Here is a 19,500-nt window from a genome sequence, read left to right on the forward strand (position 1 = left end):
AGCAGGATAATGGGGGGAAAACTTTCTAAAAATATTTCACGGAGTATCCTTTACATGCAAGGAAAAGAGGAACTCAAAAGGCATCCAAGCCAGACCTGTCATGGTTTACTTCAGATTTCCTGAAGAATCATCAGGACCTTTCGATAGTGAGGACTTTCCACGTTCATGCAAGCTTCCCTGTTAAGAGTACTTCTACAGGGCTCATGTCCAGAGCAACCCCAGCAAAGTCTGGGCTGGGTGAAAAGGCAGAAGCTCAGGCCCTGCAGCAGGAGAATGTGGGTGCTCAAGATAGATGGAGGAGCGTGGAAAGCTTTCTTAGGCCAGTGGCAGAATGTAGGCAAAAAAACACTGTTAACATCCTTAAATGTACACGCGTTGTCCCATTTTTCATCTGAGAAATGAAATGGCACAGGAAAGAAAAAGTATCCTAGGAATTCAGCTTGGTAATAAAACATTGAGTGGAGTGACTCTGAAAAATCTCCTTCAAGTGGTCTTCACTATGAAAGGTTACAAAAGAGGGGCATGGGGGAAAGCCAATATTTTCCATATTCCAACCAGAACATTTTGCATATTCCGGTGAGAAATGCAGGAACAGATATGGCAACAGGCTAACAAAATAACATGGGCCAAATGGGAGCAGAACATTTACTGCAATATTAAAAGTGCTGAATTTCGAACTAGTTTTATTTTTCCAAAGTACAGTGGTACCTCTGGTTACATACTTAATTCTTCCGGAGGTCCGTTCTTAACTTGAAACTGTTCTTAACCTAGAATCATAGAATCATAGAGTTGGAAGAGACCACAAGGGCCATCGAGTCCAACCCCCTGCCAAGCAGGAAACACCATCAGAGCACTCCTGACATATGGTTGTCAAGCCTCTGCTTAAAGACCTCCAAAGAAGGAGACTCCACCACACTCCTTGGCAGCAAATTCCACTGTCAAACAGCTCTTACTGTCAGGAAGTTCTTCCTAATGTTTAGGTGGAATCTTCTTTCTTGCAGTTTGGAACCATTGCTCCGTGTCCGCTTCTCTGGAGCAGCAGAAAACAACCTTTCTCCCTCCTCTATGTGACATCCTTTTATATATTTGAACATGGCTATCATATCACCCCTTAACCTCCTCTTCTCCAGGCTAAACATGCCCAGCTCCCTTAGCCGTTCCTCATAAGGCATCATTTCCAGGCCTTTGACCATTTTGGTTGCCCTCCTCTGGACACGTTCCAGTTTGTCAGTGTCCTTCCTGAACTGTGGTGCCCAGAACTGGACACAGTACTCCAGGTGAGGTCTGACCAGAGCAGAATACAGTGGCACTATTACTTCCCTTGATCTAGATGCTATACTCCTATTGACGCAGCCCAGAATTGCATTGGCTTTCTTAGCTGCCGCGTCACACTGTTGGCTCATGTCAAGTTTGTGGTCAACCAAGGCTCCTAGATCCTTTTCACATGTACTGCTCTCAAGCCAGGTGTCACCCATCTTGTATTTGTGCCTCTCATTTTTTTTTTGCCCAAGTGCAATACTTTACATTTCTCCCTGTTAAAATTCATCTTGTTTGTTTTGGCCCAGTTCTCTAATCTGTCAAGGTTGTTTTGAAGTGTGATCCTGTCCTCTGGGGTGTTAGCCACCCCTCCCAGTTTGGTGTCATCTGCAAATTTGATCAGGATGCCCTTGAGTCCATCATCCAAGTCATTGATAAAGATGTTGAATAAGACCGAGCCCAAGACAGAACCCTGTGGCACCCCACTAGTCACTCTTCTCCAGGATGAAGAGGAACCATTGATGAGCACCCTTTGGGTTCGGTCAGTCAGCCAGTTACAAATCCACTGAGTGGTAGCATAGTCAAGACCGCATTTTACCAGCTTCTTTACACGAATATCATGGGGCACCTTGTCAAATGCCTTGCTGAAATCAAAGTAGGCTACATCCACTGTGTTCCCTTCATCTACCAGGCTTGTAATACTGTCAAAAAACGAGATCAGGTTAGTCTGACATGACTTATTTTTCAGAAATCCATGCTGACTATTGGTGATCACAGCATTCCTTTCTAGGTGCTCACAGACTGTTTGCTTAATGATCTGCTCCAGAATCTTCCCTGGTATTGATGCACCACTTTAGCTAATGGGGCCTCCTGCTGCTGCCGTGCCACCGCCGCACGATTTCTGTTCTCATTCTGAAGCAAAGTTCTTAACCCGAGGTACTATTTCTGTGTTAGCGGAGTCTGTAACCTGAAGCGTATGTAACCTGAAGCGTATGTGTCAGCGCTGCCCAAGGTCCCAGCTCACACAAGACCAACGCTGCTTCTTCCTCAAGTAAAAAAGTCTTTATTGAAGTTCAGTTTCATTTCCAGACGCGCAGCGCACAACGCTACGTCTATGCCCTAGACCGTAGAAGTCCCATCTGAATCTCCTCCCCCCTGACACCAGCTTAAGATTCTAGCCTTACTCCACCTCTTCCTCTGTTCCTTCTTTCTCTGGGTCCTCCTGCTAGTCGGAGTTTCAGCCCTCCAAGATTCTTCTGACGCTGAGTCCGCCGACTCTTCTCCCCCCCTCCTTCGGGCTTTAGGACCTGGCTCCCAATCCGGGTTTTCTGCTGTCCCGCGCTCCTCCACATTTGAACTTGGCGCGCGCGCGCAGCCTCCCACTTTCCTTCTGACCGTTACACTTGTGTCACTGCTCCCTCTTTCGGGGAGGCTAGCTGGACCTGGCCTTCCCTCCGTTTCCCCACTCCCCGATGGGGGCGTGGTTACCCCTGACTCATCTTCTCTCCCCGCTGGAGGAGAAGCTGGTCCTGACTCATGTGACTCTTCCCCCCCACTGTGCTCTGGTGGGGGAACTGGTCCTGATCCTCCGCTACTCCTTTGGGACTCCCCTCTGGTTCCTTGTTTATGGAGCGTCCCCCCTGGGACTCCCCTCGCCCTTACCATAGGCGCCCCCTCCTGGGAATCTTCTGATTCGCTGGAGAAGCTCATGGAATCTCTCGGGCCACTGTCATATTCCCCTACGCTCCCCTCTGATTCCTCTCCTCCGCTCTCTATTTGCTCTCTCCCCTGCTCTTCTGCTCCTGAGCCTCTGACAGTATGTAACCCGAGGTACCACTGTACATTTTACAGGCTGTTAAAAGGAAAGGCAAAATTAAGCAATCACTGTGAAATATTTTGCAACTCAAAACCGAAGAAAATATTGCAAGAAGATGATTCCATGTAACTCACCAACAACCTCTACCTTCTAGAAAGCAACTATGGGAGCAAACAACATGTAGGTGGGGCGGGGGAAGGCTTATCTCATTTTGGATCCTCCACCCCATTGCACCCTCCACCTGCTCCCTTGCAGACAACAGAATTCTTATTAACATTTTACATTTGTGTTATTAGTATTTTACTAATTTAGTATCTCCAACTCTTTCAATACCTCTTTGTGAAACATTTATAAAAGTCCTTTTGGAAGGAACGCATAATGTTTACTGCAGCAGTTAACTGCAAACCCCTTTCCCACACAAACCTGTCTTCTTCTCATGTTATCCAACTTCTTGTGTGTGAATTGCATACTGGGAGGCTTGATAACATGACAAAATGAAAAACCTAACGTCTCCCCAATAAACTCATCCAGTGTGAAAATCTGTATCTATTTGTATTTCCCACAGGCAGACCAAAAGCTAGCTAGCAGGACAGAGAGGACACACCATTAATGGGCCTCGAGTTGCCTTGAGAAGTCTATGCACTTGGTTAAAAATTCAATGACAGGTCAAAAATCACACACACACTTTATTTTTCTTCCAGAGGGAAGTGAGAAACAATTATTTAGAGCAAAAATATAATCAAGTGGTTGTATATCTTAATTTTTGTTATTATTTTGACATCCTGTCACTCTAGTTGACATTATGCTTATAGAGTGTTTACCCCTGGTCTACCTTAAGGGGATGGGCCTTTATCAAAAAGTAACAACAGATATCTGGGTTTTGCCTTTCTGTCAAAAGTGATCCCCCCCCCCATTTATTTTGTAAAATTTCATCTTAGCGTTCTGCACTTTAGTTTCCAGCCTCTATGCCCAACTGACCTCTGCAGCACACAACCCTCTGCCACTTGCAGAAGGTGCCTGTTAACAAGCTGGGGATTTTCCAGCTTCAGCCACGCACACTGCATAAACCACAGTGCTCCTGCAATCGCTGTACAACCATGGCAGAAGAACTTAGAACCATCCACTTACCACTGCACAAGTGCCTGCCTCCTCGTGTAAAGGAACAAAGCCCCTACGCTAGATAGGAGGAAAATATTCCACTGAACAATACACAGATATCAAGTTGCCAAAGAAATGCAAGCTGAGTATCTGCTCATCTGCAACCCACATACATGTTCCACAGAATCACTTCCAAAGCTTACATAATAATCAAAAGGAAAACAAGGTCCCAGGAAATGGGAAAGCTATGATCCTCCCAATCCCAACAGATACCAGTATAACTTTAACATATACCCCAAGGTATTTTCATTACTCCAATTTGCTCCAACCTTCAGCCTGGTGTAATGAATGAATGCAGGGGAGCAATGTACTCACAGCACTGCCATGTTTCACACATTCAAATATTTGCTACAGTGGCAGCTAAACTGATCCAAGCCTATCTTGCACAATGAGATGCTGTCAGCTTGAGTCATTCTACCTCCTAAAAAAGGATGTCTAATTATATGATTGAGGTGCACCAGTAATGCAGTTGAAATTTGTGCCAAAAATACTAAGCTGAGATCAACAAGTTTGTATTTCTAATAGAGCTTCTGATTCTCATTAATGTATTCTCAAATAAGCTTCAGCATAAAATTGGACCAAGAAAAGGTCAGAACCCTGAACAAATCCATCCTGTCTCATAGCTGACAGAATGTCTACTAGCTCCTTTTGCTGGAAAACGTTCTTGGCAGCTGTTCACCCAAATCTGATAAATGGTAAGAGAGCAAAATGCTGTGTTTTGGACTCAAGCTACAGCATTTGACTCAGCGTACCCAGCTTTTTAATGTATTTAACGGAAGCTGGGAGTAAAATAAGGTCTCTCTGAAAGCAAAAGTATCTGTAAATAAATAAATAAATCAGCAAACTCACTGTGGGAGTTTTGTTTTCTTTGGAGTTTGTGCCCCATTCCAAAACCCACCCACACTTAGTCTGAGTCAACAATAAGTTCAGCATTTTATACAGAGAGAGAGTGTGTGTGTTCTTTTTGTTTGTTGAATTCAGAAGCTCATGGCATGGTCCTTATGAAACTGCAAAATCAAATGAGGGGATTTTATGTTGGCACTTATGCTTGGGTCAGGATGGCATGGGGATGAGGGACCAACTCCCTTCTCTTGCGGGGGCCCAATTAGTGCCATTGCCTTCCGTTAAGAGTTTGGGTGTAATCCTTGATGCCTCCCTTTCCATGGAGGCACAAATTACAGCAACAGCCAAGGCGACATTTTTCCACCTTCGCCGCATCAAGCAGTTGGTCCCTTACCTTTCCCGCCCCGACCTGGCCACAGTGATCCATGCGATGGTCATCTCCAGGCTTGACTACTGTAATTCGCTCTACGCAGGACTGCCCTTGAAGCTGTCCCAGAAACTCCAGCGGGTGCAGAATGCTGCAGCGAGGCTCCTCACGGGGTCTCTGCCATGGGAGGCAGTGCTTTTCACCCAGTGCTTTTCAAACTGCTTTTCACCCAGTGCTTTTCAAACTGCACTGGCTCCCGGTAGAGTACAGGGTCAGATTTAAGGTGCTGGTTTTGACCTTTAAAGCTCTTCACAGCCTAGGACCCTTGTACCTACAGGACCGCCTCTCCCGGTATGCCCCACAGAGAGCCTCAAGGTCCATAAATAGCAACACCCTAGTGGTCCCGGGCCCTAAGGAAGTTAGATTAGCTTCAACCAGAGCCAGGGCCTTTTCAACACTGGCTCGTGCCTGGTGGAACGCTCTGCCTCATGAGACCAGGGCCCTTCAGGATCTGATTTCTTTCCGCAGGGCCTGTAAGACTGAGTTGTTCCGCCTGGCCTTTGGCTTGGAGCCAGTTTGATTCCCTCCCTCTCTTTCTTTTTTTCTTTCCTTCTCCTCCTGCGTTGAGGCTACATTTTAATGTTGTAATATTTTAATGTTGTATTTTAATTTTGTTTTTAACTTGTTTTTATTATTGCTTGTAAGCCGCTCTGAGCCCGGCCTTGGCTGGGGAGGGCGGGGTATAAATAAAAAAAAGTTGTTGTTGTTGTTGTTGTTGTTGTTGTTGCTGTTGTTGTTGTTATTGTTATTATTATTACAAACATACACTAAATAGCACATCAGGCAGAAGCCTAGGCTAGACATTCTTGTGCCTTACTTATGGGCAGGGACTTTTTGATGTGGCAGAATATTTAGGATGCAATGTACACTTGTCTGATAGTATGTCCCACTAAACACAGGGGGACTGACTTCTGAGTAAGCATGCACAGGATTGAAGGGTCCAGTATGCAATCCCCCACCTGCATCCTCACATGATACATTCTTAGAAGGAATCTATTAAGTTCTTTCTCTCTCTTTGGTAGCATAGAGATCAGAGCTTTGTAATAAGGAACATGTTCCAGATCAATCAGACCTCCATAGAATATTTTTACACTGCACGGTGATGGGGCTTAGACCAACACAAAAAAGATACCTACCTTTGGGTAGATTTGCCAGCCAGTGAATACCTCGGCAGGTTTTCTACAGTCTAAAAGAAAGAGAGGGAACCTTAATTAAAGTTAGAAACTGAAAATACTCATATGGTCCAGTTTTCAGACATGCTGTGCCAGCATTTAAGTGATAAAGGCAAAACGTAGCAAAGACTATACTGGGGTGGGGGGGACCCAGTGTTATACTGCGCTCAATATGACACTGACCAAACGAATATAATTTCATAAAACAGAGGTAAATTGTAATACCAGACAAGAAACAATGCCCCTCTACATCTTTAAAAGGTACAGTCCAGAAGCCTTTTTACTCAATGCCAACAGATAAGCAGAATAATCATGCCAAAGTAATATAGTACCTGTGGTATATTGGATATGGCAAGGACTACAGTCCTGCTCCTCCCTAGAGCATTTCTGTTCTCTCAACCATGAAAAACTGCTTTACAATAAGCCCACAACCTATGTGCATTTAACTTGCGCACATTCAGCGGGGCTTGGCATCCAGGAAAAAAAGTTGCAGGCTTACTTACTGAAAAATGTAAGTTGCAGGCTTACTGTACAAAATCCTATGCATTGTTGTAGAGCCCACATAATATGACTTTTAGTTCAGAAGGAAACCTTGCAAGCAGGAAAAAAAATTCTGTAGAAATGTGAAAAGTCCTTTTAACTTTCAGCAACCTAACAACCACAGATGCCTCAGAAATTTCAAGAATTACGTTGACTCAGTCAGTCTAAAGAAACTGACACCCAAGGCAAAACTAAGATGAACCTTGCTGTAATAAAACATAGTCCACGCCAATACTTCTGACTCAAAAAACTATTAGACTATTCAAATATGCTGGCTTTTTAAAAAACAAATGTATTTGGGCTAATTGAATTACAGGTGGTTTTTTGAAAGACACACCCTGTTAAATTCTTGCATTTTGGTTTTTGTTGTTGTTCCTCTTCCCTTGCATCTTTTTGTGAATCCTGCAGAACATTTTGGCCAAACAGTAAAATGAGCAGGAGTCATTTTCTGTATAAACACACCTACTGTCTCTACTTGCCAGCGTCAGTCTACCATTCTTTGTTTTGTAACCATGTTTGCCTTGGGGGGATGCTTTGTTAAAAAGTAATTTGTGTTAGGTTCACAGGTATAGCTTGCTCTGCAGGCACTCTAAAAGGGCTAAGCTGGACATGACTTTGTGTGCTTAAAACCTGTAGTTGGGATTCTCTGTGTCTTTTTTGAGAGAGAGAGAGAGAGAGAGAGAGAGAGAGAAGGAGAGAAAGAGAGAGCAAGAATCAGCTGCAGTACCTACAACCCAAATTAGGATCACAACACAAGGGATACTTTCCTCATGGTATTTCTTAAGATGGTATTTCCACATTTCGAAACTCATTTTCAAAGTTGACCTGTTCTGTGGTCCAACTATACAGTACCTTGCCCTGCAACATTTCACAGATGAAAATAGGGGCACATGTGCATGAGGCTAGGGGTGGGGTTTGGGAACCCAATCACATTGTTTCTTGTGACATCCAAACTGGGAAACTGCAGCTTTAAGTGCTGTCTAGAAACCAGGATGACATATCAGGAATTGTGGCAAGCTCTCCAAACACTGTTTCCCACAGGAAACTATGGTTCAAGAGTCTAGGAAGTCTCCTCTAATTGGGTACCGTATTTTTCGCTCTATAGGGCGCACCGGACCATAGGGCGCACCAAGTTTTTTTTTGGGGGGGGGAATAAAGAAAAACAATTTTATTCCCCCCCCCTCCGAGCCCCAAAGAACAAAGAAGCCATGACAGCGAGCGGGATGGATCCCGCTCGCTGTCTTGGCTTCGTTTTTAGCCTCGGGGCTGGGGAAGCTCTGCAGGCTTGCGGATAGCTGCCCTAAGCCCGGGGTACGCAGTGCCGCGCTCCCCAGGCTTCAGGCTGCAAGCACCTATCCGCAAGCCTACGGAGCTCGGCGGGAGTTCCCGCCAGGCTCCGCAGGCTTGGCGATAGCTTCCTGAAGCCTGGAGAGCGAGAGGGTCTCGCTCTCCAGGCTTCAGGGAAAGCCTTCATTCGCTCCATAGGACGCACACACATTTCCCCTTCAGAGTGAAAAATACGGTATATATACCACTTTTTATATATACCACTTTTTCAGTACTTGATACCTGGTGTCTGTACTGATATATATATATAGCTTCAGCTGCTATATAAATGTAAACTGTGGAGAGGGAATTAGGGGAAGGACGGGAGAGGCAATCCCAAAAACCAGGAAGTTCAGAGAATAGGGCCACCCCACTCCCAATACTAGGCTCCAAAAAAGTTGAAATGAGACGTTTGGAGAAGTATTCCCAACATACCCTGTTCAAGGTTGCTCAGCACTTGATAAATCGAAAGGTGCTGAAGATCAAACCTTCATGGAAATGCACTCCTATAGAACTTGAAGTTCTGGTCTCATTCAGCATAAAGTAGAATATGCATTCTAAGAAAACCTGGCAGCCTATAATCTCAAGTAACATTTTAAAGTAGAAAATGATCTTATTCTTATGAAACTCATATGTAGTTCTGCTGCTTAGAATCAGAGGTAACAGCAGCTATATGTACAAACTTTAGTTTATGCTTACATATTTTTTTTAATAACAAAGGTTTGTGCAAAACTTCCAGAAGGAGCAATTGAAGATGTGTTCTAAGTCAACTCCATTTACAGATGAAATCTGCTTTTTCTCCTTTCTTAATGAGCAACTTCTAAAGATGCCCAGGTTCTTCTGTTAAAACTGAGGATGAGCAAGGCTATAACTACAAGCCTCTTCATACAGATATGGTATTAATCAATGTTTTATTAGGCTGCAAGAGCTAACACGAGCAGAAGTACTTAATGAGGAGTTACACAAGTCTCCAAAATCCTGTTATCTTTCTCCAAATTAATTCCTAAGGACCAGACCATCTGATACATTTAATTCACTGCAGAATACAGGTAGGTCTATGAATTTACCCTATGTAAGAGTCCAGACTAGGCCTGACATTCTCCAGTCTCAATGGAAACTGCAACAGACAATCTCACTGTTTTATGCGTCAGCTTAATCAAGCTACAGTCGCCTTCTGCTACCTTCTGTACTTGTTAATAACCTTCTTACTTTTGCTATGGGAGCTTCTACTCGCATATGAATCTCCTTGCTCCCTTAAATCATTGCAGATTCTATCTCTGTCTAAAACCCTAAGAGACCAACTGCCAATCAGTGTAGGCAATACTGTGCTAGTTTCAGCCAATGGTCTGACTTGGTATAGGCCAGCTTCAACAATGGTCAAGGATGAAGGGGACTGTGGTCCAACGACATCTCAAGGGCACCAAATTGCAGTTAGACAGACAGACACAGCCAAGATACTTTGGCTGCACAAAGAGCAAAACTGCCAGAAGTAAACTGAAGTACCAAAGGACTCCAAAAGATGTCATTTTAATGGCTGCAGTTCAAGTCCCAGTTAGGGCACAATTATCTTGGCCAACTTACTTAAGTATATGGCTTTTAAAAAGCAAAACAAAAAAGCAAACCACCAGAGCAACTACCAAGCATTTGTATGACCCAGTTTTCAGTGTTCCCCATCCAAACGATATCTCTGCATCCTTCCTGAATCTCCCTGTAAGGTATTTATCAGGTATTTATCAGTAGTGTTTAAGTTTCTTAACTGAGCTATTGATTTATTTATTATCTGGTCACAATGTTTCCATGATTGAATCCAAAGAGGCTGATGCAATACACATTACAGTGGTACCTCGGGTTACATACGCTTCAGGTTACATATGCTTCAGGTTACAGACTCTGCTAACCCAGAAATATTACCTTGGGTTAAGAACTGTGCTTCAGGATGAGAACAGAAATCGTGCTCTGGCGGTGCGGCAGCAGCGGGAGGCCCCATTAGCTAAAGTGGTGCTTCAGGTTAAGAACAGTTTCAGGTTAAGAACGGACCTCCAGAACGAATTAAGTATGTAACCAGAGGTACTACTATATACTTGAAGAAAGCCACAGGAATAGTTCTTGGAAAGAATCACTTTGGCATCTTAAACACAGCAACAGCAGTCCAGCAGAGCTGATCCATGTACACAGAAGGGCTTCCTTGTTGTTGACTACAGGGAGGGAAAGATACTAGTGTCCTCAAATTATATATTGTGGAAAATTGCCCTGAAAAATCCAACACAGCCATGCTTAATTTCAAAAGGAGAAACTTCTCAGACATCAGAGGATTAGTGAAGAGGCAGCTAAAGGGTCAAATCTCTTCAGGAAGCTGGGGGAATATTTTATGAAGCTGTAATAGGGGATCAAATAAAATGCATACCGCAGATTATAAAAGGCAGAAGCAAGTCCAAACCGTTATCATTGTTGTTAAAAAGCAGAGACAATGAAACTATGGAAGGCAAGAAGAAAAATGGAAGTCTTTATAAAATGAAGAAAATGGGAGAAGGGACTAAAATCTAAAATCTAAAATAAAGAGTTTGTGTCAATCCACTCAACATGTAAAATTGTGTCAGAAGATATCCATGTAACTGACTAAAAAAATGATCAGAAAAAGCAGGGGTGGGAACAGAAAGGCAGCATAAAAAATGTGTATGTAAGTCTAAAACAGAAACAGGAGATGTTGACAAAAATATAGAAGCCCTCATATATTTGATGAAAGATTGGAATTCCTTCACTAGGCAAATCATTCAGATCAGATCCCAACCTTGCAAAGAGGTGCAAGGATGGCAGGGTGGTATGAAGAGCCAAATGCATTCCCCCCCCAAAAAATGTGTCTGGGGCCATTACCCCGACAGCCCCACCCCCATGCTACACCCCTGGTGTGGGCCCCCTTCCAGGATTAGTGCTCCTTTGGATAATTTGAAGACACGGTGGAGACTTATAGCTTTAAGAAATGTTATTTATTCACATATCTACACCTTCAGTCTGCATGGAGGAAGTCCAGATCTCACAGCATGGTCGTTTCAAGAGAGGCTGGTTACCCACAGCTGTGCAGACATGGAGGCCAAGGCATCTCTCCCAGCCAGCCTTCAGCCATCCTGCCCAAGATGGCTCGCTCACTGTTCTCCCCCCTTCTACTTCCCAGAACACTTTTTTTGTTTGCTTTATTATGCATTTTGTGTTCTTTTGTATTTTTATGTTGTGAACCTCCCCGTGATTTTTGGCTGAAGGGTCGTATTAAACAAACAAACAAATAAAATATTTTTTAAAAAATAGATTAAGAAACTAATATAAAACTAATGTATTGGATAATCATAGAATTTGGCCTGATTACTGTTGCAATGTAGTACCATAGGAATGTCACCATCTCTCAGTCTACCATTTTCAAAATGTAACTGTGGCTTACCTCACAAGATGGTGAAGGGGATAAGGCAGTTATCCTGTACTCAATGTACTTAGAATTAAGACACTAGGGCTTACTACTGAGTAGATATGTGTAGGATTGATCAGTAATAGGAGAATAGATTGATATTCATTACTCTTTTACCCTTGGGGGAGCCATTGCTTGGTGAGAGAATCATAGAATTTCAGAGCTTGAAGGGACAATGTCATCTAGTCCAAGCCCCTGCAATGCAGGAAACATTTTGCCCAACGTGGGACTTGAACCCACAACCTTGAAGAGCCTCGTGCTCTACCACCTGAGCTATCTCATCTCATACTTCACATACTGAGGTATCAGGTTGAGTCTCAAGGCTCTTGAGTTTAAAAGGATATTGGGGAGTCCAGGAAATACCTCACTATGTCCCAGACTTCATAAGTGACTACCAATCAGAGTAGACAGTACTGGGCCAAATGGCTGACAATTCAATCATAAAATGGTGCTTAGGCAGGACTTTTTTTCCAACCGGAACTCAGTTCTGGCCATTGCCATTCCAAGAAAACAGGGAAAGTGTTCATGGTGAGTTCCAGCACCTCTTTTTCTTGAAAAATAGCACTGTGCTTAGGGACACCCATAGTCCATTGCAATTGCCTATTCAAACCTCACTCCCTCAACAGTAAGGAAGAATAAGACCTCAGAATGATCATTAAGGTTAAAGTTATTTAGGTCTTTTTCATCTTTTTCTTAAACTAGAAATCCACTTAAATTTAGGGGTCACGATGTACTTAAAACACACAAAAATACACTCAGGTTTAATGTAATGCTTTCCATTTGTAATACAGACCTAAAATAACCTATTTTAAGTATATTCCCCCCATGGGGGTGAGAAGGTAACAAGCATAGGAATGAGTGTGTATAACTGAAAATCTACTATACAGTGGAATAACAGTATAATTGCAGTTAAGTACAAGAAGAGTATTGATTGAAGAAACAGTGAAGTCCAGTGAAACCAAATACTGCTGACCCCTGCAGGGCATCAAGAAGAGGAAACTACATGAGAAGAGGAAATGTGCAGGAATTATTCAGAATTAATGTCAAAGGGCCCAATGTTTCTAGCAGAGCTATGTTGCTGTTTAGTCATTTAGTCGTGTCCGACTCTTCGTGACCCCATGGACCAGAGCACGCCAGGCACTTCTGTCTTCCACTGCCTCCCGCAGTTTGGTCAGACTCATGTTTGTAGCTTCGAAGACACTATCCAACCATCTCGTCCTCTGTCGTCCCCTTCTCCTTGTGCCCTCCATCTTTCCCAACATCAGGGTCTTTTCCAGGGAGTCTTCTCTTCTCATGAGGTGGCCAAAGTATTGGAGCCTCAGCTTCACAATCTGTCCTTCCAGTGAGACCCAGGGTTGATTTCCTTAAGAATGGATACGTTTGATCTTCTTGCAGTCCATGGGACTCTCAAGAGTCTCCTCCAGTACCATAATTCAAAAGCATCAATTCTTCGGCGATCAGCCTTCTTTATGGTCCAGCTCTCACTTCCATACATCTCTACTGGGAAAACCATAGCTTTTACTATACGGACCTTTGTTGGCAAGGGGATGTCTCTACTTTTTAAGATGCTGTCTAGGTTTGTCATTGCTTTCCTCCCAAGAAGCAGGCGTCTCTTAATTTCGTGGCTGCTGTAACCATCTGCAGTGATCATGGAGCCCAAGAAAGTAAAATCTCTCACTGCCTCCATTTCTTCTCCTTCTATTTGCCAGGAGGTGATGGGACCAGTGGCCATGATCTTCGTTTTTTTGAGCTTCAGACCATATTTCAGACCATATTCTCCTCTTTCACCCTCAATAAAAGGTTCTTTAATTCCTCCTCACTTTCTGCCATCAAGTTTGTGTCATCTGCATATCTGAGGTTGTTGATATTTCTTCCAGCAATCTTAATTCCGGCTTGGGATTCATCCAGCCCAGCCTTTCACATGATGAATTCTGCATATAAGTTAAATAAGCAGGGAGACAAAATACAGCCTTGTCGTACTCCTTTCCCAATTTTGAACCAATCAGTTGTTCCATATCCAGTTCTAACTGTAGCTTCTTGTCCCACATAGAGATTTCTCAGGAGACAGATGAGGTGATCAGGCACTCCCATTTCTTTAAGAACTTGCCATAGTTTGCTGTGGTCGACACAGTCAAAGGCTTTTGCATAGTCAATAAAGCAGAAGTAGATGTCGTTCTGGAACTCTCTAGCGCATGTTTGCAATTTGGTCTCTGGTTCCTCTGCCTCTTCTAAATCCAGCTTGTACTTCTGGGAGTTCTTGGTCCACATACTGCTTGAGCCTTCCTTGTAGAAGTTTAAGGATAGCCTTGCTAGCGTGTGAAATGAGTGCAATTGTGCGGTAGTTGGAGCATTCTTTGGCACTGCCCTTCTTTGGGATTGGGATGTAGACTGATCTTCTCCAATCCTCTGGCCACTGCTGAGTTTTCCAAACTTGCTCGCATATTGAGTGTAGCACCTTAACAGCATCATCTTTTAAAATTTTAAATAGTTCAGCTGGAATACCATCACTTCCACTGGCCTTGTTATTTGCAATGCTTTCTAAGGCCCATTTGACTTCACTCTCCAGGATGTCTGGCTCAAGGTCAGCAACCCCACTACCTGGGGTGTACGAGACATCCATATCTTTCTGGTATAATTCCTCTGTGTATTCTTGCCACCTCTTCTTGATGTCTTCTGCTTCTGTTAGGTCCTTACCACTTTTGTCCTTTATTATGGTAATCTTTGAACGGAATGTTCCTTTCATATCTGCAATTTTCTTGAACAGATCTCTGGTTCTTCCCATTCTGTTGTTTTCCTCTATTTCTTTGCATTGCTCGTTTAAGAAGGCCTTATTATCTCTCCTTGCTATTTTTTGGAAACCTGCATTCAATTTCCTGTGTCTTTCTCTATCTCCCTCGCATTTTGCTTGCCTTCTCTCCTCCGCTATTTGTAAGGCCTCATTGGACAGCCACTTTGCTTTCTTGCATTTCCTTTTCATTGGGATGGTTTTCGTTGCTGCCTCCTGTATAATGTTGCGAGCCTCCTAGACTATGCAGAACTGGATAAACTAACTGGGAAGATAAGATATCAACGGGACCACAAGTTCATCGAGGACTGGGGAAAATTTGCAGAATATCTGAAAAGTATATGTGACGAACAAATAACGCTAGTGGGATTTAAAGAGGCTTTGTGAAGGTGAGAGGAGTATTGTTAAACAGAAACAGGACAGTAAGGGTAATCTAAAAATGCAATATTAAATTTAGAAAAAGTGTAAAAATGGGAAAAAATGGATGATTGGCAGAGAAGCTGAGGGAAGTCCAAAAAGTTGAAATTTGTGAAAATTGTTTGATATGTCAAATTTGTACAATGGAAAATTTAATAAAAATTATTTAAAAAAAATAATGTTGCAAGCCTCCATCCATAGTTCTTCAGGCACTCTGTCCAGCAAATCTAAATCCTTAAACCTGTTCCTCACTTCCACTGTGTATTCATAAGGGATTTGATTTAGATTGTATCTTACCGGCCCAGTGGTTTTTCCTACTTTCTTCAGTTTAAGCTTGCATTTTGCTATAAGAAGCTGATGATCTGAGCCACAGTCAGCTCCAGGTCTTGTTTTTGCTGACTGTATTGAGCTTCTCCATCTTTGGCTGCAGAGAATATAATCAATCTGATTTCGATGCTGCCCATCTGGTGATGTCCACGTGTAGAGTCGTCTCTTGTGTTGTTGGAAAAGCGTTTTTGTGATGACCAGCTTGTTCTCTTGACAGAACTCTATTAGCCTTTGCCCTGCTTCGTTTTGCTCTCCAAGGCCAAACTTGCCAGTTGTTCCTTTTATCTCTTGATTCCCTACTTTAGCATTCCAATCCCCTATAATGAGAAGAACATCCTTCTTTGGTGTCACTTCTATAAGGTGTTGTAAGTCTTCATAGAATTGGTCAATTTCAGTTTCTTCAGCACCAGTAGTTGGTGCATAAACTTGGATTACTGTGATGTTAAAAGGTCTGCCTTGGATTCGTATCGAGATCATTCTATCATTTTTGAGATTGCATCCCAGTACTGCTTTCACCACTCTTTTGTTGACTATGAGGGCCACTCCATTTCTTTTGCGGGTTTCTTGCCCACAGTAGTAGATATGATGGTCATCCGAACTGAATTCGCCCATTCCCGTTCCATTTTAGTTCACTGATGCTCAGGATGTCAATATTTATTCTTGCCATCTCATTTTTGACCACATCCAACTTACCCAGGTTCATGGTTCTTACATTCCAGGTTCCTATGCAATATTTTTCTTTACAGCATTGGACTTTCCTTTCGCTTCCAGGCATATCCGCAACTGAACGTCCTTTCGGCTTTAGCCCAGTCATCAGCTCTGGATCTACTTGTACTTGTCCTCCGCTCTTCCCCAGTAGCATGTTGGACGCCTTCCGACCTGCGGGGCTCATCTTCCAGCGTCATAATTTTTATATGCCTGTTGTCTTTGTCCATGGAGTTTTTTTGGCAGGGATACTAGAGTGGCTTGCTGGTTCCTCCTCCAGGTGGATCACGTTTGGTCAAAACTCTCCACTATGACCTGTTCATCTTGGGTGCCCTGCTCGGCATAGTTCATAGCTTCTCTGAGTTCTTCAGCCCCTTTGCCACGGCAAGGCAGTGATCCATGAAGGGGCAGCAGAGCTATACATACTATGATTTCTTTGACTTTTAACTCCTTCTCTCCTATTTTACTCATTGGTATTGAAAGGTGGCATAAAAAATGAGGGCTGGTGAGAGAAGCTTTACTGCTTTCTAAGAATTGTAGTGCAGTCTCTTTGCAGATACTCGGAAGTACTATGGCTACCAGCCACCTCTATAAGGAAGGGGTGTGGAACCTTTGGCTTTCCAGATGTTGCTGACCTACAACCCAATCAGCCTTGACCATTGGCCACATTGGCTGGGGCTGATGGGAGATGTAGCTCAACAACATCCAGAGGGCCAAAGCTTCCCCACCCCATCTCTAAGGGATAGAGGTAGCAAAAAGATTCAGGAAGTACGAGCTAAACAGGAGATTAAGAAAGAGCTAGAAATCTCACTGCTAGACAAACCTCAAGGAGACAAAACAATCTGGCCAGGGCATTGGGACACCTGAGGCAAACACCCCATCCTGCAAGGGAAGAATGGGTGAGTGAAGCTCTATATCAGGAATGGGGAGGGGGAAAAGAGGGAGGACACCAGGAACACTTCCTATTTTCCAAGAGGCTGCTGAGAGGCAGCATTTGGGGTGGGGGCCACCAAGGAGACGGCAGATTTGGCCTCCAAGGAGCACTCTGCAGCAGTTGCTGCCATTGCAGTGGCAGCAACATCAGGCAATGCATTCTTTGGAGGCTGCATACGCTGACCCTATGGATTCTGCCGCCTGAAACAATCACCCAACCTTGTCTCATGGGTGGGCCAACCCTGAATCTGGCAACAAAACTTGACATCCTGGATCATTCACATCTTGCCGCTCCACAACTTCTAAACAGGGATACAGCTGATACACCCCAAATGCTGCCTCTCAGCAGCCTCTTGGAAAATGGAGTATAAATTTCAAATGAACTCTTTTACATTTTATGAAATTCCCATTGAATTGAACAAGGAAAATGATGCTACTGGAAGGGTAACACCGCTACACTGTCTGGGGCTCCAATACAATGGATTTTCTTCCCCTTCAATTTGCTAGGAGAAATTGCCATAACCTTGGATAAGGATTTTGCTCCTTTTACACTAGAAATAGCTAAATTATGGGGAAATGTAGCCACAAAACATTAACTTATAAATATCCACAGCAGGCTGACCTGTGACTAGAGTAGGCAATTATTATGGCCAGGATGTATGAAAGCACTCAAGAAGAAAGTCACTTAATGGCTGCCATGACTGGCGACTCTGCAGACATTTACATTAATTGTACCAGTTGGCAAGTTAATGTCTAAAGGATTTGTGAGAGCTACCAGGACGCAGTGCCCCAGATGAGAAATCAAGAAAGTCTGAGAATCTATGTCTAACTGCTGTGGATTATTGAACCACTCCTGTTCCACAGAGGAAGTATTCACAGAATGAACATGAAATCTGGGGAGCCATTGTAAAGTTTATTTCTAGGAGTTCACTGATCACATGTATTCATGTACCTGCTTCATGTACCTGCTTCAACCAAATAAAAGCAATGTCTTCCCACCTCACATTCAGCAACTCAGTCAGAGATGACAATCTTATGATTTTACTGTCAAACAGATCCCTGGGAAGCTTAACAGAGCTGATTTGCTAACACATCTTCCACTTTCTGAAATGGGGTCAAGCTCCTTGGTGGAGGATTATGTCTGTAGAGTTGTCACAATGTGTATGTTTGATTTTGAGGCATTATCTGTTGAAGAACGCAGACTTGTCTCTCAGCAGGGACATGCTTTCTTTCCACAAGGATTGTCTGTTGTGAGGCGAACAGATTGTTATGTATCTAAATCAAAGATTCAAAAATTAATAAAACTTGTTCATGAGAGACAAGGGTTTGTGCAGACCAAGCGAGTTTTTTGTGCAAATTTTTACTGGCCAAATACAGATGTTGAGCACTATTTCAGGAATCATGCTACTTGTATGCAGACATGATGATCTGCCTCTACTAACTCTTCAGTTACCACCCCAGTCCTTGGACTAAATTAGGCATTGATACCGTGGAGCCAATACACCAAACACATGTGTTCTCAGTAACTGGTTATTACTCTTCTTAACTAGGAGTCAAATACATCTTCAGATACCATCATCTATATACTGCAGTGCAGAGATTTTATTGCTCATTTTGGATATCCTCTTGAAGTTGTCATTGACAATGCTAGATAGTTTGTGAACTGTCTAACTGAAGAGTCTTGTGGTATTAAACATTTCCACGCTTCCTCAAATTATCTGAAAAGTAGTGGGAAGATGGAATGCTTTTATCACTATTTGAAGAAAACCAAGCATGGAGCTCACTGTGAAGAGAAGAACAGCAAAACATAATTACCGGTACCGACAATTTTTAAGGCATATCGATCTGCTCTGCACAGGGCATCAAAAGAGACACCAGCTAGATTGCTTTTGTCACGTGGTAATTGCACTAAATTTCCTGGGCCTTAGGATCAAGGGAGATAGAGGATCTTTCTGTTAGAGATAATCACCAGCAGTACGAGGAGAAGTTGAAAAAAATATGCTGATACCAAACACAGGTCTAAAGAACACAACCGCAGAGTTGGGAACTTGATCTACATTGATTGCCTCTACTTCTGTCATTTCACTGCTATGTCAAACCTATTACAGTGAATACTGCCAGAAGTGGAAGAGCTACGTGGGTATCCCTGTATTTTGCTGCTGTGGAGGAAGCTTTCGTAGTGGGCTCTGCCTCTGGACCAGCCAGAAGCTACTGAAACCATCTCCAACTGCACCCAGGTACTATAATATTTTATTTCAAAATGTTGGCAGCCATATTACTGTTAATGATAAGAGGTAGGGGGAAGTATTGTGTGTTGTGTTAACATAGCCAGTAACAGGG

The 19,500-nt window shown here is 43.2% G+C and overlaps 1 protein-coding gene across 36 annotated transcripts in view; it reads right to left on the reverse strand.

Annotated features, from left to right (window-relative positions):
* MAP2 (microtubule associated protein 2) overlaps window positions 1-6,687 on the reverse strand; it is a 221,573-nt gene extending 214,886 nt beyond the window's left edge. For 35 of the 36 annotated variants that reach the window (XM_053365105.1, XM_053365085.1, XM_053365096.1 and 32 more), the window contains exon 1: window positions 6,638-6,687. The gene's annotated coding sequence lies outside the window, so the exon portion shown is untranslated. Of the gene's footprint in view, window positions 1-4,201; window positions 4,223-6,637 lie in introns of those variants that run through there. The other variant, XM_053365056.1, reaches the window with a different exon arrangement.
* Between the last annotated feature and the right edge of the window lie 12,813 nt (window positions 6,688-19,500).

Source organism: Podarcis raffonei, chromosome 1 (genome assembly GCF_027172205.1).
Source record: "Podarcis raffonei isolate rPodRaf1 chromosome 1, rPodRaf1.pri, whole genome shotgun sequence".
NCBI classification, from domain to species: domain Eukaryota; kingdom Metazoa; phylum Chordata; class Lepidosauria; order Squamata; family Lacertidae; genus Podarcis; species Podarcis raffonei.